General features: G+C 36.7%; 1 protein-coding gene across 8 annotated transcripts in view; it reads left to right on the plus strand.

Moving 5' to 3' along the window:
• Positions 1-25,000, plus strand: part of Pgant5 (polypeptide N-acetylgalactosaminyltransferase 5) — a 665,995-nt gene that overhangs the window by 520,428 nt on the left and 120,567 nt on the right. For all 8 annotated transcript variants that reach the window (XR_010851672.1, XR_010851673.1, XM_067096459.1 and 5 more), the window contains exon 2: positions 10,315-10,396. The gene's annotated coding sequence lies outside the window, so the exon portion shown is untranslated. The remainder of the gene's footprint in view (positions 1-10,314; positions 10,397-25,000) is intronic.

Here is a 25,000-nt window from a genome sequence, read left to right on the forward strand (position 1 = left end):
CGGAAAAATAACCAGGTTTCCATTCATTTGCAACCTATTACTGCAAAGGTTACCACTTACCCAACCTATGACTGCAAAGGTCACCACTCATTTGCAACCTGTTACTGCAAAGGTTACCACTCATTTGCAGCCTATTTCCGCGTCCAATCCCATCAGGCCATCTACTACGTTCTATGGGTTGCCTGTCTCTTGTACGGCTGCTGCTTTGATAGCCGCTGTTATTCCCGAATTCCCGAGACTGGAATTGTGACGGGAATAGCGACGGGAATCGCGCATATCCGTCGAGTCGAGTCGCTACGGCCGCATCTCATTCATCCCCCCCAACTTGGCTCTCCGATGCAAATGCGGTCGTTGCTGTTCCTGTTGCTGTTATTGCTGTTATAGCCGTTGTTGTTGGTGGTGTTCCTGGCCAATATGTTAGCTGTGGAGATTCGGAAGAGGGCCAGAGAAGGGCCGGATGGAGGAGGCTTTGGTCTCTATGTATTATTCATCTCGTCCAGTGAATCTGACGGCTTATAATCACAGCAATGACCACTTGGTTCGATATTGATCGCCGGGTGATTTGGCTTGGCTGTTCTCGTTTCCTCTTCCTGCCTCCTTTTTCTGCTCCTCAGTCTCCTTCCTCTTCCTCTTCCTCTTCCTCGTACTGCTCGTCATCATGATTATCGTTATCGTCTTCTTCCTCCTCCTCTTTATCCTTCTGCTCTTCCTCTTCCGCTTTCTCCTCCTCTTTAGCCTCATCATCATCTTCACCTTCGTCCTCCTCTTTATTCTTCTCCTCTTCCTCTTCTTCCTCCTCGTCATCATCATCGTTATCATCATCATCATCGTCATTGTCATCTTCCTCCTCTTCATCCTCCTCCTCATTATCATTACCATCACCATCATCATCATCATCATCATCATCATCATCGTCTTTCCCCTCCTCCTCCTCCTCCTCCTCCTCCTCCTGATCATCATCATCATCATCATCATCATCATCATCTTCCTCCTCCTCCTCCTCTACCTGTTCTTCCTCTTCCTCCTCTTCTTTTCCCTCCTCCTCCTCCTCCTCTTTATCCCCGTCATTATCATCCTCTTCCTCCTCCTCCTCCATCATCATTATCATTATCGTCCTCCTTCTCCTCGTCCCCCTCCTCTTCCTCCTCAAACTCCTTCCTCCTGAAACATCATCATCATCATCATCATCATCACCATCTTTCTCCTCCTCCTCCTCCTCATGCTCCTACTTCTCCCCTTCACCATCATCATCATCATGACCCTCTCCACCCTCTCTACTCTTCCTGATCAGCGCCAATCGGTAAGGGGGAGGGGAGCCGCCGGTCTCCGACGTCCGAGTGTTTGCGTTCAATTCATCGGAATTCGGATCTCGGTATTGACACTGTCAGGAGGCGGAGGCAGTCCTCGAGAGAGAGAGAGAGAGAGAGAGAGAGAGAGAGAGAGAGAATTCCTTCAACAAAGTCAAATACTTTTTTCTAGTACAATGCATAAGTATGTACATGGTATATGAATATGAATGTTTTATTAAATATTGCTCATGGGTTCAAAACCTACGATTATATGAGAGAGAGAGAGAGAGAGAGAGACTGGCCTCTCACTGCTGCTGCTGCTGTTTGCCTTGGTTGTAATGAACGAGACACACACACAGACACGTGTGTGCTTCGGAGGGCTTAGCAGTTGAGTAGATAAAATCCCATTTTATATTTCGTATTATTTTTTTTTTTATCTTTCAGCCATTCCGTCATTACATCAGAACGAAAGCGTTAGCTTTAAGTCAAACCCCACCAGGTCAATGTTAATGTTAATTTTTTCCTATATAAATCCTTCACCCCTTCGTATTTTTAGAGAATGACCTTTGACCTAACAGCCTTGCATTTTAATTGGCGACCTGGTTTTATTGACAGAGTTGCTCGTGTCTCTTTAATCCCTTAGTTTATGAGTCGGCTTGTTAGCTGGGCCAATACATGGCTGCGTTCATTTGGTTAGCCTGAGTATTTTGGAGGCCATCGAAATCTGGTGTGTCAGTTGTTCTGTTTTGATAAGTTTGCGTTTAGAGTAGACATGCGTTTTGATTCTCGTCAGAGGAATGTGGCTTTTGGCGTCAGAGGGACAAGTGATCAAGTAGGATTGCTTTATTGTGTGTGTGTTATTATTATTGTGTGTTATTATTATTATTATTATTATTGTATTATTATTATTTGCGTTAGACCTGAATTTTTACTCTCAGGTAGCCTCCTGATTTTCTACATGTATGTATGTATGTATGTATGTATGTATGTATGTATGTATAACATGTATGTATGTATGTATGTATGTATATATATATATATATATATATATATATATATATATATATATATATATATATATTATATATTTTATATATATATATATATATATATATATATATATATATATATATATATATATATATATATTATATATATAATATATATATATATATATATATATATATATATATATATATATAAGATGTGTAAGTATGCATGTATATACACACAAATTATTTAGTTTTTATACACACATTAATACATAGGTGTTGCGGTTGGTAACAGTTGGCTGCCTGTTTACGAAGCACCACCTCTTAATAATTCATCGAATATGCTGTGCTTGACTCTTTTCTGTGCATCATTTTGTATTGCAGCTGACCAGTGATTTCACAGCCTCTCGTGGATATGACTGAGTGTTTTATCCATTGAGATACTGATCGGCTAAATTTTTTTTTCACTTATTATGGACCAGCGTTACTGATTTGTCGTAGATGGGTACTTTGTCATCATAGCGACTTTGGTAAAAAACAGTCATTTGAGCCCAAAATTTTAATTAGTTTTAAGTTACTTGATTTCCTAAAATTCCATTATATAATCACAGATTAGTATTCAGCTGTATGTAATTATCTAAAAAAAAAATTTGAGGATCTCATTTGACTAAATTACCGAAATATGACAATTTGGTGCCTTAATCCCCAAAATTTCATAAAAATAAAATATAATAACAATATTCATGATCATACTGGACAGAATTACTGAAATGTTACATTTTGGCGCCTTAATCCCCAAAAATTCATAAAAATAGAAATTTAATATCACACTGGACAGCATTACTGAAATATTACATTTTGATACCTTAATCCCCAAAATTTCCTAAAAATAAAAAATCTAATAAAAACCTTGACGATCTTACTGAACACCATTACTGATATATTGCCTTTTGGTGCCTCAATCCCCAAAATTTCATAAAAATGATCACCTTGGATCCTCGACGCCGTCGCGTCTTCGAAATCCAATGCGTGGGGGGCTCCGTCTTAGTCAAGATCCAGGATACATATGCCATTAATCCAATGAAAGATGGAGGCGCATAATGAACCTACAATTATTCTGTGGGCAAACTTAGTTAACGAGAGAATGATACGTCGCTGTCTCGAGGTATTATACCCCGGATTATGGGATGGGTTCACTCTGATGAAGCAATTTGAGATGCCTGATGCTGGTTTTATTTTTCCTGTCGAGATGACAAAAATCATTTTGTATGATTTAGTGTATAAAGCATTTTTGCTCTATAAGCTTTGGAGATATAATATATTTCATACGTCGTATAAAATCCGTTGAATATTGGTTTACTGAGATACTTGAATTTTTTTTTTTTTTTTTTGTCAAGGGATGAAAATAATATTGTATGATTTGACATTGAGGTCTTTGGTATTTTTATTTTGATGATAGTGTATTGTTCATGCGTTTGAATAAAAATGAACAAATATTGACGTATTGAGTTACCTGACACTGATTTTTTCTTGTCAGGGTAAATAAATAATCTTCCACGGTTGGATATTTAATGCTTTTTTTTATTCATATGTACATTTTGATGATAATTTTTCTTACATGTAATGAAAACTGATAAATCTGGCTATACTTAGATACCTGACTGATTTTTTTCCTGTGAAGAATAAAAAATAAAGTAATATTGTATGATTTTATATTTAATGCTGTTTTCATGTATATTGTAGTGATAGCGTATTCTTCATACGTGGAATAAAACATGATGAATACTGGTATATTGAGACACGTGGAACTGATTTCTTTATCTTGACAGTACATTCACGATGCAAATAAAAGAAAATCTGTTTTTGTGGTTATATCATTATAAGATGCAAATGAATCGATTTCCTCAATATTTTCATAGAACGTAATTTAATGGATTTCCATGATCCCGTCACATGAATCCAGCTGATGGGTATTTTCCTCAAAATATATTCTCCAATGACGTCAGTGAACTGATTTCTTCATACATTCGAGAATTAATTCTTTATACCACCCATTTTTAACCAAGAGTCATTCGAGCGCTAAGGTCGCCAGAGTTAATGAAATGGTGAAAATGCAAATATTTAACGAGTGGGGAAGGCGAGAGACGGAGGCGGAGGCGGAGGCAAAAATGAATTCTTTATGGATTTCCTATAAAAGTTCCTCTCAGTTTTTGCTCGTTATCTGCCAGTCACTGTGTTGAAAGAAGACTCTGCCTCACTGGGGAATCCCCCCCTCCCACCCCCAAATCCCCTCACCTTCACCCCATTTTGCCTCCACCTCCCTCACCCCCCTTTCCTCTCCACATTTTTTGAGGGACAAGGGGTAGGGGCTTGTTGTTAAGGTACCCAACCACCCTCCTCCTCCTCCTCCTCCTCCTCCTCCTCCTCCTCCTCCTCCTCCCCTCTCCTCCTCCTCCTCCTCCTCCCCTCCTCCTCCTCCTCCTCCTCCTCCTCCTCCTCCATCAATTTTTTTTCCTATTGGAGTGTCTTGTTAATTTTTGCTCATAGTTTAAAGAGGTTTGTTAGTCCCAGTTCACGTCTCATGAAATCTTTAACAGACTGCATGTCATCACTGTTTCTCTCTGGGCCCAAAAATGTTTAACCAATATTTACAGCGCCTCGAGTAATAAATGAGAGGTGTTTTGAAAATGTTTAAAGCGAAGTCAATCTTTATTTTGCCGGGCGGGTTTTTGGAGGGGGGCGACTCTAGGAGTCTTTTGTGAATCTTTAATGGCCGTCGTTCTATTTGCATTTTTCGAAGACCAGGCAGTGGGAGATTTTATCCCTGGACTTAAGTGGAGGACGAATTAGCAAAGTTTGTTTGATTGCTGCTTTGAGAATGATTAATGATGAGGGTATTGTGATATGAATTTGTCATTATTTTGTGGCCAGAGCACCGGTTCTTCATTTCAGATTGTCTTAGCTAGGAATTTCGTAAGTGTCAGCTTCATGGGTAAATGGTTGACAGTCACAGTTGACCACTTTCTTTGAACAATTTGTTTTAAATTTGCATTTTTATATTACATTTCTTGTAAATAGCATTAAATTCTACTTATATGTATATTTTCTTAATGCATTATAGCTATTTTAGAAGTTGTTGAAAGAATATATTTGTTAATGGAGATCCAATATTATCCAAGATCATGGTATTTGGAAAGTAAGTTTTTGTGGATATAAATAAACCAACTCCTCTTAAGGTGTCCAAATGGAAACAAGAACCTCCTCATTCAACAGGAAGTTCCATGGAGTGTGAACAAAATGCTATATCAATTCGTAATATTTTTACAGTTTATATTTGGAATATCAGGAAAATGAAATGTTGGGTCCAAAGACCGTAGAGTTGTACAAACTCTCTGGGTATGAATGTGGTTCACCCATCTTAAATTTCACTCTGAACTTACATTATGTTTCTAATTTCCCAAGTTAAGTATACCTTAGTTTAACCAGACCACTGAGCTGATTAACAGCTCTCCTGTGGCTGGTTTCCCAAGTGAATAATATGGGTAAATCATCAAAATCGCCTTAATATCATTTTATGTTTGTCCACCTCTTCGAATGAGAACTAATAATAATAGTACCACAGAATTAACACGAGAAAGTCTGACACACATGTCCCTTATTGTCTGTTATGTCTATCCATAAATTTGAAAGTAAGCACAGAAGACTTAAGTGTCAATCATATGTGTTCGTTCATTTTCCAGATTTTCATTATTAAGCCCGGCAACGTTTGGCACCATCTGCCTGTATCGTTTAATTTAGTTAAAGAGACTTATAAAAAATCTTTTTCCCAACAATGTTAAGAGGACGTTTAAGAAAATCACCTTGAATTTTAAAAGAAATAAATCTTTATCATTTATTATTTCTATATTTATCAGCAATTTACATTCACTCAACGTTTTTATAGATGACTTATAGCAATGGATGCTTCCATTATCTGTTCATAGGCCTCTTGCCTCCGATATATTTTTAAAACAAGGTTTTGGGAAAGAATTAAGAAGCGTACTGTACTCCTTAAGGTAGCCACAAAAAAAGGGGGTATTTTTTCCTTAACCACCCAGGCGTCGGAATTCCGATGAGCTTACATTAAATCGGATTACGGGCTCTTTCGAAACTTACCCTGTTAAAGTTTTTACCGTCGGCCACGTTTTATTATTTAACGAGAGCTGCTGGAAAATCTGGGGGCCGCTGTGGATGACAACTTGAAATATAACTCCTGATGTCGCGACATTAATCTTGCTTTATTCAAATGTTTGTGTTGGGATTTCTCTGCCGCTGCCTGCCTGCCTGCTTGCGTTTGGAAAGGCTTCTTTTAGGGTGGGTGGGGGTTTGGGGGAGGGGAGGGGAATATTGGATGGGTGGGGATGAGGGGGTGGTTCTGTTTGTTTCACGTTTTAGTTCTGGGATTTTTTTTATGTTTTTATTGACGTTGTTTGTCTTAAGACTGAAATTTCTTGGGCCTTGAACAGATATTTTTTGTTTTGTTTTTTCCACTTCTGATTTTTATCTCACTATAAATAAGATGAATTGTCCGTCGTCAAATTTGTTTGTAATTTAGGTTTGTGTTCGCAGTGTTGCACTGGTGTCTGATTTTAAATTGTCATAATATTCTGAAATCTTTACTCTTCGTAAACCTGTTCTCATTTGGAGAGGCCCTCGGTTCGAATCTTAGCGAGTACGGACCCCTATGAACGCGTTTCATTAAGGCCAAATGTGTCTTTTTGTTTACCCAAGTTGTAAATAAAGTACTTTGTGGCCGGCAAGGAAAAAGAAAATAAAATTTTAGGCGGGTAGTGACCATTCATAAGTTTTCTTGGTTAGGGCTAAAGGTCTTTCAAGATTCTCGAAGGGTTATAAATACCTGGTTCTGCTTGATACATAACAGTTTCATATTACACCCTCAATACAAGTTTATTTTTATTTTTTACTATTTTCCAATATTTTCAAATCATAGTCAGACTTAAGGGGATTGCTCATGAGAGAGTACAAAAAACTTTAAAATACAGTGCCAGTTCTTTCGAACTGCAGTTCTTATCTGTAATAGAATTTATTGCACGATCACCTCTGTAATTCTTGCGAGAACACACATTGTCCAGACATTTCATGGGACGTACTGTGCAGAGAAATTTCCAAGGACATTTCCTGTTATCACATTTCCTGAAGCTTTCCCTGCAGAAACTCCTTTGTGGAAATTGACAGCTCCTAACATTCCCACGCCTGTGCACCCCAGGTACATTTCTCAGGACAATTCTTGAATAACGCGTACTGTAAAACTGTTTTCCCATGAAATTCTCGTGATGTTATACATAACCCTACGGCTGGTACTTATCATTTATTGGCCCTGAGGAAATATACACTGAGGTAACATTTTCCTCGGTGTATCCAATCTTACCATTACTTAAGGTGTGCTGGTGAGATACTTTTTGGAACCTGCACTGTAATAGAAATAAGTTATAGTGGCATATTTTGCAACAATGGTTCCTCGGGAATGTTTTACAATAAAAGTCCTAGGGGAATGCATTTTTACCGGGGGTTGTAATATATATTTCGGGTACAATTTCTTAGAATATTCGCTGTAATAATTCGCCCTGAGAACCGAAAATGCATTAATTCTTGGGGTATATGAATTAGAGTAACCTTAGAAAACGTTATGCTTTATGGTAGTAATTATATTTTTTTCGATTTTTATTGAAATAAGACTCTCTTTTGTATGTGCTTTAATTTCATGTTTTGTGGATATGTTGTGTGTAATATTTCTTTGGGGGATTTTTACGGCCTTATAATGCTTTAATATTTCATGTGGTGCATTATTCTGATGTATTAAAATTCAATACAATATTTTTTAAGATACCTGTTGATTTCCTGAAGATAGGAAGCTTGTATATATGTGTTTCCATTTGCCAAGCGGTCATTAACACTGAATCAGGTCGTTAATCCTGTGTCTTATTTTTTAATCGTTGTATCATGATTGCACACCAGATGAACTTTTTATTTATTTTAGTATTAATCCTTTTTTATGTAAATTTATCCAGTGGAGTTGATGAAAAAACTCGAAAGCAATCTCCTGACATTTGTTACTCTCAGGAATAAAAGCACCTGCAGTTATGTTATAGATTTCTAAAAAGTAAAATATTTATGCAAACGAGCAAGTTCTCTCCGATATCAATGGCCCTTTGATTGCCATTCAGAGTAAAAATGTACCGAAAAAAAAACTCAAAGGGAAGAATTTAGATACTACGCAAATAAAAAAAAAAACTACTTCAACAAGCATGAGTATTCACCACCCTTCAAACTGTTCTTTCATATGACAGCAATAAATAGAAAAAAATGTTTTTTCCAAAATCAGAAGAAATTCTGTTTGAAATAAAAAAAAATCCTGTGCTGTCCTTTTAAAAACAACTAGCCTAGGCAGACACGCCTGCTGATAACAGCAACAATTTAATATTAGGACTCAGCCTTTCTTTTAGATGAAAAACAAACACTTCGTTAGCTACATGACCTGAACAGCATAACCGACAGCACAACGGGACCAGTGCAGAAAATTGGGCATCGTCTCGTATTTTTTGACCAGCTGTTCTGGCCAGCCTGTCCCCTCGTATTTCTGTCCCACGGTTCCTTCCCGTCAGCAAGATTTTTCTCTCATTTCCTGCCGGCAGTTCTCTTCAGTTATGGTTTCTCTCATTTGTTCCTCTTTGTTGTTATAGGATTTCTGCCATTTTTAGTTTTCCGTGAAAGAAAATTATTGTGTCGGCTTTGTCCGTCCGCACTTTATTCTCCGCACTTTTTTTTTATCCACCCTCAAATATTGAAAACTACTGATGCTCGATGGCTGCGAATTGGTATGTTGATCATCCACCCTCCAATCATCAGACATACTAAATTGCAGCCCTCTAGCTTCAGTAGTTTTCATTTTATTTAAGATTAAAGTTAGCCATAATCGTGCTTCTGGCAACGATATAGGATAGGCCACCACCGGGGCGTTGTTAAAGTTTTACGGATCGCGGCTCATATAGCATTATACCGAGACCACCGAAAGATAGCTCTGTTTCCGGCGGCCCTGATTATACGCCGTAGCAGCTGTACAGAAAACTCGATTGCGCAAAAGAAACTTGCACATTTTTTTTATTTGTTCGCCTTTATTTTTTATTTTATTTTTTTTATGATTTTTTTTTTTTAGAAAAGTATGTCATTAAGAAAATATCTACATTTTCAATATGGCAGAAACGTAGTTGGGACTTCATGATCATCGTGGAAACTGAACTCTAAATTCCAAAAAATTTCCCAAAGGTAAATTCCAAAAAATTTCCCAAAGGTAAATTCCAAAAATTTCCCAAAGGTAAATTCCAAAAAATTTCCCAAGGGTAAATTCCAAAAAAATTTCCCAAAGGTAAATTCAAAAAAATTTCCCAAAGGTAAATTCCAAAAAATTTCCCAAAGGTATGGTCTAAGATTAGCTCAAGTCTTCCCTCTAGTTATGTCACTGTGATACCCAGTTTTCCAGTTTATTTATATCTGAAAGCTAATATATTGTAATCACTGATGATAGACTGAGGAAAACTGATGTATATAGACGATACCATTTATTCAGTAGTCTTGACATTAATCCTAACCCATTTTAGGATAAATGTAATTTTATATGAAAACCCGTTTATTGTAATCACTGTCGACAGAATGAGTAAATCTAATGTCTTTAAACGATATCATTTATTCAATAGCCTTGACATAATCTTGACCCATGCTATTATATATGTAACCCAGTTATACAATTTGAGTTTATCTGAAAGCAAAAATATTGCAATCGTTGAAGACAGAATGAGGAAAACTGATGCCTTTCAGCCATGCCATTTATTCAAAAACCTTGGCATAACCTCACCCCATTTCACGATATATGTAGGCAACCGTTTCTGGATATCACGAAGCGTGAAATAGTGTGAAGATTAGCATTTTGATGGCCAGTGATTCGGTCATAAAATCCTAACTTTCGTCCCCTCTTTCAGATCTCGACGATTACGACCGCAGCTTCGACCCCGGGAGCTATAGCCTCGTCCGAAAGGAGGAATTGGAAAGACGAAGAAGGAGGTAAGTCCCCATTCTACGAAAACTTCTTCTATGTAGTTAGGACATATTTCATTGAGCAATGAGAGGAAAGCAAGTTCCCCTCCTGCGAAGATTTCTCTGTAGTTAGGCCATATTTCATTTGGCAATGAGAGGTATTGTGTAAGGAGAGATTGTGGAAAAGTCTTTTCGTTTGTGTGTTGCCAGGCATTGTGTAGACAGAGCTTGGCAGCGTGCTTCTCGAGTGGAGACAGAAAAGGTTAAGTTTTATTTGATATTTCTGGAAGTACGAACACACGGGAAACTATAATGTTCTCCAGTTGTTACAGAAATACCACTCAAGTATAAGAGAGAGAGAGAGAGAAAGTTTCGCATTTTTGGAAACAAAGGAAAAGGCGAATATAATGTTGTGCCACCGTCAGAAATACTGCAAAGTGAGAGAGAGAGAATCGCGCTTTTGAGACCACGAAGGCAGAGGCTAATATAATGTCCTCCCACTTTTAGAAATATCACAAACTAAGAGAGAGAGATTTTCACATTTTGGAAACATGAAGAAAAAGACTAATATAATGTCCTCTTACTTTTAGAATTATCACAAGCCTAGAGAGAGAGAGAGAGAGAGAGAGTGAGAGAGAGAGAGAGAGAGAGAGAGAAAGCAGAGAATGGTCAGTTTTTCCAGTATTATGGAAAAGCCAAGAAGTTGTTGTTTACGATGACATTCAAGTGTCAGCAAAGTCTTGTTAGGGGACATGTGATGAGAGAGAGAGGGAGAGAGGAGAGAGAGAGAGAGAGAGAGAGAGAGAGAGAGAATCATACATTTTTGTGTCTGTATATATACATACATAGATACATACATATATATATATATATATATATATATATATATATATATATATATATATATATATATATATATATATATATATATATATATATATATAATATAAGAGAGAGAGTACATTTTCATTGCATTTTCCCAGGTAATTAGCCTTGATTTTTAAAAACATTCTCAAGGGAACTCAAAAAGCTAACACTTAATAATTGAAAAAAGTGCAGGAAGAACAAAAAGAAAATATCCTTAACAATTATTAAAATTCATATTTATAACATATTCAACATGAGTGTGCTTCAGTTATGCCTTTGTTGCAAATTCGCCGTTTATTTTTTCGCTGCGAACTTTAAATGTCATTCGCCATGCTATATCAGGAGTGAGACCATTATCGAGTAAGTGAAACGTGGCAAAAGACCTCCGTAGGGTTTTTATATCCTTCCCCCCACCACAACCAGGCAAGACTTTGTGTGGAGCGGTGGTGGTTATCCGAGATTTTTACGTTCGCCACGCTGGTTTATGAAAATGCATGGGTAACTTACAAAAGCGTATGTAAATTGAAATGGAGATAGCATCAGCCCGGTACACGAAGCAGTTTGCTTAGCTCTTTTGAAAGGAATCGAGATTAAAGTTTATCTCAGTCGTCAGTCGATTGCTCTCTCTCTCTCTCTCTCTCCTCTCTCTCTCTCTCTCTCTCTCTCTCTCTCTCTGTGCATACATACAGCATTCTTTTTCCAGGCTCTGAACTGGAAGGGCTTTTTTGCCTCCCCATTAGGCTGGCTTTTTCGAAGTTTAATTCCTGGAGTTTGGCTAGCCTTTGTAAGGTTTTTTTTTTCACATTCCGTCCTTTGACTCTACGTGAGTGGGATTGACACAGTTTATATATATATATATATATATATATATATATATATATATATATATATATATATATATATATATATATATATATATATATATATATATACAGTGTCACATATACGTGTATATATATTTATTTATTTATACATATATATAATATATTTATGTGTGTGTATACATTATATATAAAAAATCTTTGCTGTACCGCGGCTTGTAGAGCGTGGAACGAATGATCAAAGGATAGATCATATCATTGGGATGACAAGAGAGGCAGAGAGGAACAGAGGCCACTTTTAATCACGGAGATTGGCCCTCGCGCCGCTTTTGTCTGAAAATAAAATTCGGAAGTCTTAAAAGAGAGGTTTAAGTATAAAAAAAAAGGGAAGGATTGTTCATGTGATTGTTTCGTGAGAGAAATCAGAAGTGTTTGAGAGTGTTTAGTAAGAAAACACCTAATGAATAGTTAATAAAAAAAATCTCAGTTAATTAGTAGGTGATTGTTTAGCGAGGTGACGGAATGAGAAAGGGGAAAAATGCCATAATCAGTATAATTAATATTTGGAAATGCTTTTTCAATTAATAGATGCTATAGGGAGGTGAAACAGTGGGTAAGAAAATTAATGTCATAATCGTAACAAGCGGTTTATGGAAATATTGTTAACAAAAGTGCAGAGAATAAATAATGGAGATTATTGACTCATAATCAGATCAAGTGATATGTAGAAACATTGTGAACGAATAGCAACCATAAAAAATAGATATGCGATTACTTACGCCTTCTGCTAGCAGTAATAAAAAGAAATGAACTGAGATTATTGATACTTCAGAAATGATGTAGGGAAACATCTTGAACAAATAATAAGTAAAAACAAGAAATAAACAAGTAAAAAATGCGTCGAAGTTTCTTCAGCGCAGTCGAGTTTTTCGTTCAGCTGCTACGGCGTATAAGCAAGGCCACCGAAAATAGATCTATCTTTCGGTGTCCGGTATAAGTCTGTGTGAGCCATGGCCCATGAAACTTTAACTACGGCCGGTGGTGGCCAGGAGGGCTGCAGTTTGGTATGTTTGATGATTGAGGATGGCTGATCAACATATTAGTTCTGCAGCCCTCAGCTCATGAAGATTTTAAGACCAGGCAGAATAGTTTTCTTTTCAGAAACCTAAAAATAGATATTATTGAATACTTATGCTAGTAAGGAAAAATTATATATATATATATATATATATATATATATATATATATATATATATATATATATATATATATATATATATATATATATATATATATATATATATATATATATATATATTATATGTGTATATATATAATATATAATAATATAATATATAAACATGTTTGCACATATTCAAATTCTTTTTAAATACACTGTAATTTAGCCATTGGTTGTGAACGCTCGTACCTGCGACCTGCCAGGATAACTCCAGGCAGTGATTCGTGTAAAACGAGACTTAATTTGTACACTCAAACCTCGTTTCAGGACTGGTTTCGGAACTTCGGAAAATCCACGAACGCGACATGTAAATGAACCCTAATCCCGTGCAATTAAATCTGGCAAGTTGGAAACGGATCAACATCGAACTGAAGACTTAATTTCTCAAACTTGAATCGGAATTCGAAAGTAGTTGACTACTGTTTCGAACCCTAGGTTCGCATGGGGAGGAATTGGACTGGTTTAAAGTACAGGAGTTTGAGATTATATCTTGGCGTGATGGGGGATATATGAATTTGATAAAACTTCTTTATTAAGTGTGTAATTTTCAGTCGCAACGTCCCAATGTTATTCTAATTTCTGCAGGAAATTAGAAACCTATTATCTTTGTAAATAAGAATTCGATGAATAGGTTCAAATATAGCAGTTTGAGATTATATGGAGCGCCATTAGGGATATGTGAATTTGATAAAACGTCTGTATTAAGCAATGTGCCAGTATTATTCTGCAGGAAATTAGAAAACTATTATCTTTGTAAATATGAATTCGATGAATAGGTTAAAATATAGGAGTTTAGGATCATATTGAGCGTGATTGGGGATATGTGAATCTGATGAAACGTCTGTATTAAGCGTATGATTTTGTTCCATAATGTCCCAGTTTTATTCTGCAGGAAATCGGAAAGGTTTTATCTCTGCAAATATGAATTCAATAAATAGGTCAAAGTATAGGAGTTTGAGATTATATATTGAGCGTGTTGGGGGATGTGTGAATTTGATAAAACGTCTGTACTAAGCGTATGATTTCGTTCCGTATTGTCCCGTATTATTGTGCAGGAAATTAGAAAGGTTTTATCTTTGTGAATATGAATTCAAGCAATAGGTTAAAGTATAGGAGTTTATAGGAGTTTGAGATTATGTTGAGCGCGATTTCTGATAAATGAATTTGATAAAACGTCTTTATTCAGTGCATGATTTTCTCTTATAATGTCTCAGTAATATTCTGGAGGAAACCGGAAAATTATTATCTCTGTAAAGATGATTCATGCGAAGAGAACACGCGTGATAGAACATCAAATGATGACCAATTATGAAAATAAATAATGCAGATGTCCTAGAAATATGCCTTGAGGGTGACATCCAATTTCCCTTACACGTGGGAACATACACATCTGTAACGCTACACGCAAGAAAGACCGTTACCAAATTGCTTATTGAGGAAGATGATGATATTTTGATATCTGATGATAATGTAGCATAGCTCGAATTTTTCTTCCGTGGCCACAATCATCATTACTTTTTGTAGACAATAGAGATACTCAGTTTTCGTTCCTTTCAGTGAAGTTCTGCTTACAATTATCCAGAAGTGGTTTGTGGCCATGTAACCATTTCTCTGAACCTTTGGGTTTTGCCATAATTTCTCTGATCCTTCGGGTTTTGCCGTAACCTTTTTGGTGTGGATTGAAACGGTTGGATTTTATTTTTTATATATAAATATTTTTTTTTATCATGCAAGTGCACTTGGCAATATGCTGATGTTTGCTTATGCAATTTAATCAGGTGATTATCAGAAAAGATCTAGTTCATATTTTTAATTCCAGCTTTGTTTATTTTACTCTCTTCATAAAAAGATATATACGTTTTAAATTGTCTATTCAGGTTCATTGTGCCTTTGAGTCATCTGTAGGAATGAATAAGTATTACTGGTAATACTATTTTTGATGAGAGTAAGTTATCAAACTGAAAACCATTACTTTTTTTTCTCTGGAAAGTATAACTCCATGTATAGGGATAACAATTTATACTTCAAGAACTAAGTGAGGTACTCCTTAGTTTTCTGGAAAAGAAAACCACAGCTGGCTTTGTCTGTCTGTCCGCACTTTATTCTGTCTCGCACTTTTTCTGTCCGTCTCAGATATTGTAATTACTGAGGCTAGAGGGTTGCAATTGGTATGGTGATCATCTGCCCTCCAATCATCAGACACACTAAATTGCAGCCTCTAGCCTCAGTAGTTTTATTAGAATTAAGGTTAATTTAACCATAATCGTGCTTCTGGCAACGATACAGGATAGCCCACCACTGGGCCTTTGTTAAAGTTTCATAAGCGTGGCCCAGCTGTTAACAAGCACCGAGGCCACCGAAAGATGGATCTATTTTCGGTGGCCTTGATTATGCGCTGTGGCGGCTGTACAGAAAACTCGATTGCGCCGAAGAAACTTCGGCGCATTTTTTCTTGTTTTCTCTGGAAATTATAAGTCCATGAGCGTGACTTGTACATAAACGAAATAAAACTCTCTGATTTTTTGTTTACTGTGGATTAGATGATAACATTTCAGTATACGGTTAATTTATACTTCAAAAGCTAAGCGTGGCAATTTTTCATCTGATAAACAATAATCCACAATCACCAAGAACGTCGTTTTTACAATGATTTGGAACACACACTCGCTGGAATCATCAGAGCTCGGTGATTTAATGAATTGATTATCGATTTGCTGTCTTCCGCGACAGCTTGCTGGCGCTGGTACGAAAAAAGGCGGGCGTGTGGAATATTAATTCCAAGTGCTTGATGAATGAAAGCAACTCGGATTAGATTCCCGGTGATTGCGAATTAGGAATTTTATGTTTTTTTTGTTTGTCGTACTTTTTAGTGTTGTCCCCGTACAATGAGAAGGTGCTTATGAGTTTGACTGCTTCGGTATGTTCGTGTTTTATATATAAAAAAAATATTAATTTATATTTGTTCATAAACAATGACACAGACACACACAGACAGTATATATATGTATATATAAATGTATGTCTGTATATAAGACAACTGTATGTGCACACACACACACATATATATATATAATATGTGTTTCTGTGTACGTGTGTACGTACATATACTTGTGTGTACTGACACCATTCCTTCAGTGCTATCACAGAAAACATCCCATTTGAAATACTCTCATTAAAGGCGAAGCACTGATCGACTTGGCACAAGTAAGTACTTAACCACAAACCTAAAAGAAAAACGAGAAGTAATTAAAATTAGGAATCACCACGAGAGAGAGAGAGAGAGAGAGAGAGAGAGAGAGAGAGAGAGAGAGAGAGAGAGAGAGAGAGAGAGAGAGACTCTCTCCTACCTGAAGATCCTGGAATGACAATGAGGATGGTTTGCACTCCCGACGTCCCAGCGAGAAGAGACAACGAACGACTCGCGGGGACCAAACGAACTTCTCGTTCGCTGTCAAGTTTCTGCGGTACGTCCAGGGACCCAACTTATTGTGTCTCAAGCCTTGAGGGCCAACTTACTCAACTTGCCTCAGGATCGCGGTCCGGGGAGAGAGATAGATAGAGAGAGAGAGAAAGCTTCTTCTTGCTTAGAAGTCTGGAGAATTAAGTTGTGGATCCCGAGAACTTGTTCGGCTGTAGGACAAAAGGCCCAGATCTGAACCACGAAGAAGGGTGTTTCCTGCGTCGAGTGCTTGTTGAAATGGCGCCCCTTGGGGAAAGCCTTTGGCAGCTTCTTTTGGATCGTTCTTTGACTCCGTTATCAGACTTCGTCTACTTTCACTGAATCATTCGGTGGATCGTCCAGCGTAGATGTTACTTGGTTATATTCTTTAAGAACGTTTTATGTTGGATCGTTCGTGTGATCTTACTGTTTTGTCTTCCTTAACACACTGGATCGTCCATTGTATAAGTCTTGCTGCTTTATCTTCCTTAACGCACCTTTCATTGGATCGTTCCATGAAATCTTACAGATATATCCTCCTTTGTTGGATCTGATAACGTAATCTTTCGTGGATCGTTCCAAGTGATTCGGATATTCCCGTGGGATCTTAGTGCTGTAACCTGTCTCACGTCATGTTGCTAAGGATCGTCCGGTGTAGTTTTATCGCTTTATAACCTTTATAGCAACATCATTCTGTGGATCGTCCATTGTAAGGTTTCTGTTCTACCTCCCTTATCACCACATTATGCTACGGATCGTCCGAGGAAATCTTACTTAGGATCGTCCTGTGTAGTTTTATTGCTTTATCGCCTTTATAGCAATATCATTCTGTGGATCGTCCGTTGTAAATTCCGTTTTACCTCCCTTATCACCACATTGTACGACTGATCCTCCGAGGAAATCTTACTTAGGATCGTCCGGTGTAGTTTTATTGCTTTATCGCCTTTATAGCAATATCATTCTGTGGATCGTCCATTGTAAATTCCGTTTTACCTCCCTTATCACCACATTGTACGACGGATCGTCCGTGGAAATCTTACTTTTCATCTCCGGTGTAGTTTTATTGCTTTATCTCTTTATAGCAATGTCATTCTGTGGATCGTCCATTATAAACCAGTTTTACCTCCATTATCTTTATTGCAGAATCGTCCGTGGAAATCTTTTTATCTTATCACGGCATCTCTCATAGGATCGTCAGTCATATTATAACCAGTCGTTCTCCTTTATTGCAGAATATTCCTTTTATCAGTAAAGAAATATATATATATATATATATATATATATATATATATATATATATATATATATATATATATATATATATATATATATATATATATATATATATATATATATATATATATATATATATATATATATATATATATATATATTACTGTATATATACACACAATAGGATTATTCTGCTCGAGGCTCACCATTGCTAATGCCACCATTGGGAAATCAGGAAAACGATGCCCAATTGATAATGATGTAGCTTTTGGGGAAATATTCTTTTGTTTGTGTTTCTCTCGCGTCGCAACGACTAAGGTCAAGTCCTGGCGATCGTTGTGGTTTTCAGCAGCTGGGGATTGTTTTAAAAAAACGGAATTTGGGTTTCAGCAAAATTGTTTTTTTTTTAAATAACTGGTTTTTTGTTTGGTAATCTTTGCATCGTCATTTTTAAAGATATATTCTGAATATCTGTGTGTAAACTTTCAAAATTGGATGTGTTTGTATATATATATATATATATATATATATATATATATATATATATATATATATATATATATATATATATATATATAAATGTATATGTATATATACATATATACATACACACACATATATATCTACACACATGAATGTGAAATTATTGCTTTCATTTATTACTGTATATCTTTTTATGTTTTCCTGCACCGTTTCCAGTTTAATATGCCGAGATATCTCTACCTACTTGAATATTTAATGTTCATCTTCCCGTTCCTTAATTCAATTTCTCCGTCTCTGCAACTCCTGAACAAGGCATTACGGAAACTTGCAAGCAAATGCTGATGCTTTTGAATACACTTTTAGCTTAATGTAAGCAAATGGACGAGATATATACTTGAAACATACGTGGGCAACAGCTCGCCCTATTAATTATTCAGACGTTATTGACGCACATCAGGAGAAACTACAGCAATATTGGCCTGATAACATCACATTCCCCCCATCTCTACTGATTGATGATGATGGGAAGATGGGGAGATGGAAAGATGGGGTACCGTTCTGTTTTGTAAACTAAGCTTTTTTTTTTTTTCTAGTGTAATTCTTTGAAATCTTTTTTATTTTTCATTGTTATTAGTTTGGGGAAAAAAACTGGAGGATGTTGTTGCTTCTCTCTCTCTCTCTCTCTCTCTCTCTCTCTCTCTCTCTCTCTCTCTCTCTCTCTCTCTCTCTCTCTCTCTCTTCGGGTCTTACAAACACTTAGACATTAAAAATTGATGTTCTTAATAATATATAACACATATCCATATATATATAATTGTATATATATATTTGTATATATATTTTAATTATATATACATGATTTTATATATATATATATATATATATATATATATATATATATATATATATATATATATATATATATATATATATATATATATATATATATATATTTTATGGATGTAGGTATAAGCTGCGATCCTTGTCAAACGAATTCAGATTAATCGTTTTGAAATTCAAACCCTCCATCTCTTTCCTTTGGTCATTTATTCATTCTTCGTGAACTTCCTTTGGTCTAGATTGAATCGAAGAAGCTATTGAGGACTCCGTATATTAAGTCGAGTTTCTTTTTGTTTTATTTTCATCTTTATTTATTTCTCCGTTTCAGTTTTGTAATTCCTTGTTCTTTTAATCTGGTGTCGTTTATTAAGTGTTTCCTTTATAATGTCCTTTATTCTGTTTGTTTTTTTTTAATCATATTAGTAAATTGCTACAGAGGGATTTATCTTCAGTTATAATAATAATAATAATAATAATAATAATAATAATAATAATCTGTTGAATTGGATGGCTACATTATTTGATTTTATTTTATAGTGAGTCTTATCTGTTTTTTTTATAATTCTTTTCTATATTAAGATTGGTATTATAAATAATAATAAAAATAATAACAATATAATAATAATAATAATAATAATAATAATACGACAGATTACAGTGAAGCTTTTGCACCAGTAGTTTATAGTTTTGAGGGGAAATAATCTCTCTCTCTCTCTCTCTCTCTCTCTCTCTCTCTCTCTCTCTCTCTCTCTCTCTCTCTCTCTCTCTCACACTTCACGACGAACATTAAGCTTTGTGTATGTGTCTGTGAAGCCTTCCTATCCTATGTATGTGAGACCATCTGCTTGTTGCAGATAGGACGCGAATCAGCATTTTATGACGGCAGTAACGAGAACCCGTAACATGAGCTGGTTATTGTTGAATGTAGTGATATTGCAGCTGCGGTGGCGCCCGTTGGATGTAGCAATTAAGGAGGACTGCAGTAATCTGTTTTCCTCAGAAAATGGGAAGGGTTCCAGGTATTGTTGAGGATTGAGGTATTTCTTGTGGAATCGGCCACCTCCTTCAGGAGAGAGTTGCTGCTTGTGGGATTAACTCCTTCGGGAGGTAGTTATTTTTTGCGGAATTGCCTCCTTCAGCAGCAAGATTTTTTTTGTGGTATCACCTTCAGGAGCAAAATATTTTTTTTTTTTTCACCTCCTTCAGGAGCAAAATATGTCTCGTGGATTCACCTCCTTCAGGAGGAAAATATCTCTCATGGAATCACCTCCTCCAGGGGCAAAATATTTCTCGTGGAATCACCACCTTCAGGAGCGAAATATTTCTTGTGGAATCACCTCCTTCAGGAGCAAAATATCTCCTTGAATCACCTCCTTCAGGAGCAAAATATTTCTTGCGGAATCACCTCCTTCAGGAGCAAAATATTTCTTGCGGAATCACCTCCTTCAGGAGCAAAATATTTCTTGTGAAATCACCTCCTTCAGGAGCAAAATATCTCTCGTGGAATCACCACCTTCAGGAGCAAAATATTTCTTGTGGAATCACCTCCTTCAGGAGCAAAATATCTCCTTGAATCACCTCCTTCAGGAGCAAAATATTTCTTGCGGAATCACCTCCTTCAGGAGCAAAATATCTCTCGTGGAATCACCTCCTTCAGGAGCAAAATATTTCTTGTGGAATCACCCCCTTCAGGAGCAAAATATCTCTCGTGGAATCATCTCCTTCAGGAGCAAAATATTTCTTGTGGAATCACCTCCTTCAGGAGCAAAATATATCCTTGAATCACCTCCTTCAGGAGCAAAATATTTCTTCGGAATCACCTCCTTCTGGAATCACCTCCTTCAGGAGCAAAATATTTCTTGTGGAATCACCTCCTTCAGGAGCAAAATATTTCTCGTGGAATCACCTCCTTCAGGAGCAAAATATTTCTTGTGGAATCACCTCCTTCAGGAGCAAAATATATCTCGTGGAATCACCTTCTTCAAGAGCAGAATATTTCGTGTGGAATCACCTCCTTCAGGAGCAAAATATTTCTCGTGGAATCATCTCCTTCAGGAGCAAAATATCTCTCGTGGAATCATCTCCTTCAGAATCAAAATATCTCTCGTGGAATCACCTCCTTCATGAGCAAAATATCTCTAGTGGAATCACCTCCTACAGCAGCAAGTTATTCCCTGAGGAACCACCTCCTTCAGCAGCAGCGAGTTAAGCAACAATTATTTCGTGACGGAATCACTTCCCCTCAGCAACCAATGACTGTGGAATCTGTAGATTCCGTCAGAACAGAGACAGATGAAGTGGAATCCTCGCCAGTCTCTCACAGCAGCACCAGACTGAGCACCTCAGAGAGAGAGAGAGAGAGCCTCCGGGTTTTATGATTTGACGCCCGGGGCTTTAAAGCTTTAGTTATGGGTTTTACTGTCGCTGGAATTTCAATATACGCTCCTGCGCCGCCTGGAAGAGTAGACAGCTGTTTGCTAGTTACTCTGGATATTATGGAAAAAAAATGTTGGCGACCATTGTGCGAGATTGCTTTATGTGGCCATAAAGTTGGCCCGTTTTGTTTAGTCTTGAGTTAGCAATATTAAGCTGGGTGTGTTTGTATGTGTGTTTTAATTCGAGTGTGTGTGTGTATGTGTATGTGTGCATGTATGTGTGTATGTATGCATGTATATATGTATATATGTTTCTTCAGCCTCCTGAAATATAATGCAGGTCTATTTTATTTAGGCTTCAGTGAGTGTTATTGATTGTATGTATGTATGTATTATTATTATTATTATTATTATTATTATTATTATTATTATTATTATTATTATTCAGAAGATGAATCTTTATTCATGTGGAACAAGCCTAAACGGGCCATTGACTTGAAATTCAGGCTTCCAAACAATAAGGGGTTCATTTGAAAGAAGTAACAGCAGGTAATAGGTAAGACAGTAATAAAAGATAAGTTATTAGGAAAGAAAAAAAAAACTTACAGGTTAATTAATAAATAGTTAAGATTTTAAGTAAATTGTTATGTGTGTGTGAGTGTGTTTTCTTCATTTGTCGTCGCTGAAGAATCGACTATTTTCTAAACTTAGTATGAAAGCATCAATAACATGTAAAATATGATCGGTACTATTTATTCTCGTTGACAACTCACAAACAAATAGCTGATTTATCCCACTGTTGATATATATGCGCTTTTAATTTCCCCTTGTTCCATTTACAAATAACACCCAAGTGTTAATGTTTTGATTAAATTTGCATTTCCAACAAACAAATTTGCAAAGTTTGTATCTACTAAAATAAAACATGAAATGTACTTGATAATGGGTGGGTTTCAGTGACACTTATTGAACGAGTTGTTTTTCAGTAATGAAGACACGTTCTGCGTGTTTGTCTCGATTGGTTAAGAAAAAAGCCACTGTAAAAAGCTTAAGTTTATGTGAATAAATATAAATACACTTAAGGTTCTCGTTAGTTGTACTTGACAATAATTCCCAAGTTTTTACAAAAAGGTTTTTGTAAAGGATATCAAATTGAAACAGCTGACATATCCGCAGTAATGTCAAGGTAGATATCCAAGTATATGATTTCACAAATGATTTCGCTAACAGACAAACAAATACACACATACGCACACGCACACACACACACACAAACAAACGCAACCTGCGCTAAATGACAGATGGAGTCATTATCTATTCCGGACAGAGTTCGCCTTCTTACGTATTCCGCGAGAGTTCTTTCTTAGTTTCCCAAGGGCTCCAACAACCGATCAACTGTTTGGCGGGGATGGTGATGGGACCACCACCTCCCCCTTCCTCCTACCCCCTCCCCCTTCCCCAGGAGGAGGAGGGGGCGTTCGCTAGACGCTGCGTATACAGTTAATTGGATCTTTTTTATGGGGGGGAGATGGTTTACTGCTAAGTGATAAAAGGGCGTTTGAGAGAAAGGGAACGCGTGGCACAGAGATTCTCTCTCTCTCTCTCTCTCTCTCTCTCTCTCTCTCTCTCTCTCTCTCTCTCTCTCTCTCTCTCATTTTAAAACTTAGAGGGTCAGTTTTATGCTTTTTTTCATAATATTCGTCTACTATTTGTTTGTTATATATGAATACATATGAATAGGATATGTCAGAGAGATCAGTAACAGAGAGAGAGAGAGAGAGAGAGAGAGAGAGAGAGAGAGAGAGAGAGAGAGAGAGAGGATGCTACATAGATCCTGGACTCTTAATGTTGTTATACACCACACCAGCCTGAACGAGAGAGAGAGAGAGAGAGAGAGAGAGTGCCCCCCATATCCCTCCCTCCCCACACTCTAATACACTGAACACCCATTTCCACACTGAACCGAACATTGCCTATAGTAAACTCACGCTCTTCGCAGGGAGATTATTACTACAGCTGGGCCCATATTTCAAGATCCTCGTTGCATTATGCAATTTCCCCCGTGAGTTATGGCGGCTTCCGGCGGAAGCTGCGAGGTGACAATAGAGAATGTGAGTCAGGTGAGAACTCGTCAATCTTGCTCTCTCGCCTCTGAACCAATATCTGCCTTTGGGGAATGGGAGTGGTGCTACTAGAGAGAGAGAGAGAGAGAGAGAGAGAGAGAGAGAGAGAGAGAGAGAGAGAGAGAGAGAGAGAGAGAGAGAGAGTTGTAATGGGGTGGTAATAGAGGTTGGTACACTTGTGGTTTTGAAATGGTATTTTGGGATGTTAAGCCCCGGGGTGGGGTTGGGGGGCCATATGCGTTGGTGGCTTATCGCATTTCTTGGTGGTCGCTTCTTAACCGTGTTGGTTGGACGTGTGTATGTATATATGTATGTATGTATGTATGTATGTATGTATGCATATATATATATATATATATATATATATATATATTATATAAATATATTTATATATATATATATATATATATATATATATATATATATATATATATATATATATATATATATATATATATATGTGTGTGTGTGTGTGTGTGTGTATGAATCTATACATATACAGTATATGTATATACACATATATACATAAAAGAATACACTTGCAATTATATATTCCACAGAAATTAATTAGAATATCTTCAGCACTCTGAACCTGGTCTTCCCATTTTGTGTCTTGCAATGCCACAGATATAACGATTATCTGACAGTTTTCCCCATTATTTAATCCTTTTTATACATTTTAGTTTTTAACAATGGCAAAAGAAAGAAGTTATACAGAGTATAAAATCTATAATTCTGCTTTCGCAAGTTATAAAGATAAATTTCTCTTCAAATTCATCAAGACAAAAAGACGAGATCCTATCCCCCCAAAAGATTGCTTCATTCACAGAGAACTGTCGAAGAAGAAGAAGAAGAAGGAGAAAAAAAAAATCTCCCCCTCAGGGCAGCTGAGTGTTTTAGATGTCGTCAAGGAAACATTAAAGCAGCGACAGCCGGTATTAAACACTGAATTACAGCTGTAAACACGACTATAAAGCCGCACTTTCTATCTCGTCACAAGCGCTTGCAGTTTTTTTTTTTTTATCTTCTCTCAAGCATGATAGTTCTCGAAGTTGTTTTTTTTTTTTAGTTCGCTTCCTGAGAAAAAAAAAATAGGCGCTTTGACGAGCTAATTACTTTCTTTTCTCTCTTCGTTCCAGATTGAAAACTAATTTGGCTGAAGGAAGGCGAGAGGTGCCTCATGGGGAACTTATTGCTCCCTCGTTTTTTT

Source organism: Macrobrachium rosenbergii, chromosome 53, assembly GCF_040412425.1.
Source record: "Macrobrachium rosenbergii isolate ZJJX-2024 chromosome 53, ASM4041242v1, whole genome shotgun sequence".
Lineage (NCBI taxonomy): Eukaryota > Metazoa > Arthropoda > Malacostraca > Decapoda > Palaemonidae > Macrobrachium > Macrobrachium rosenbergii.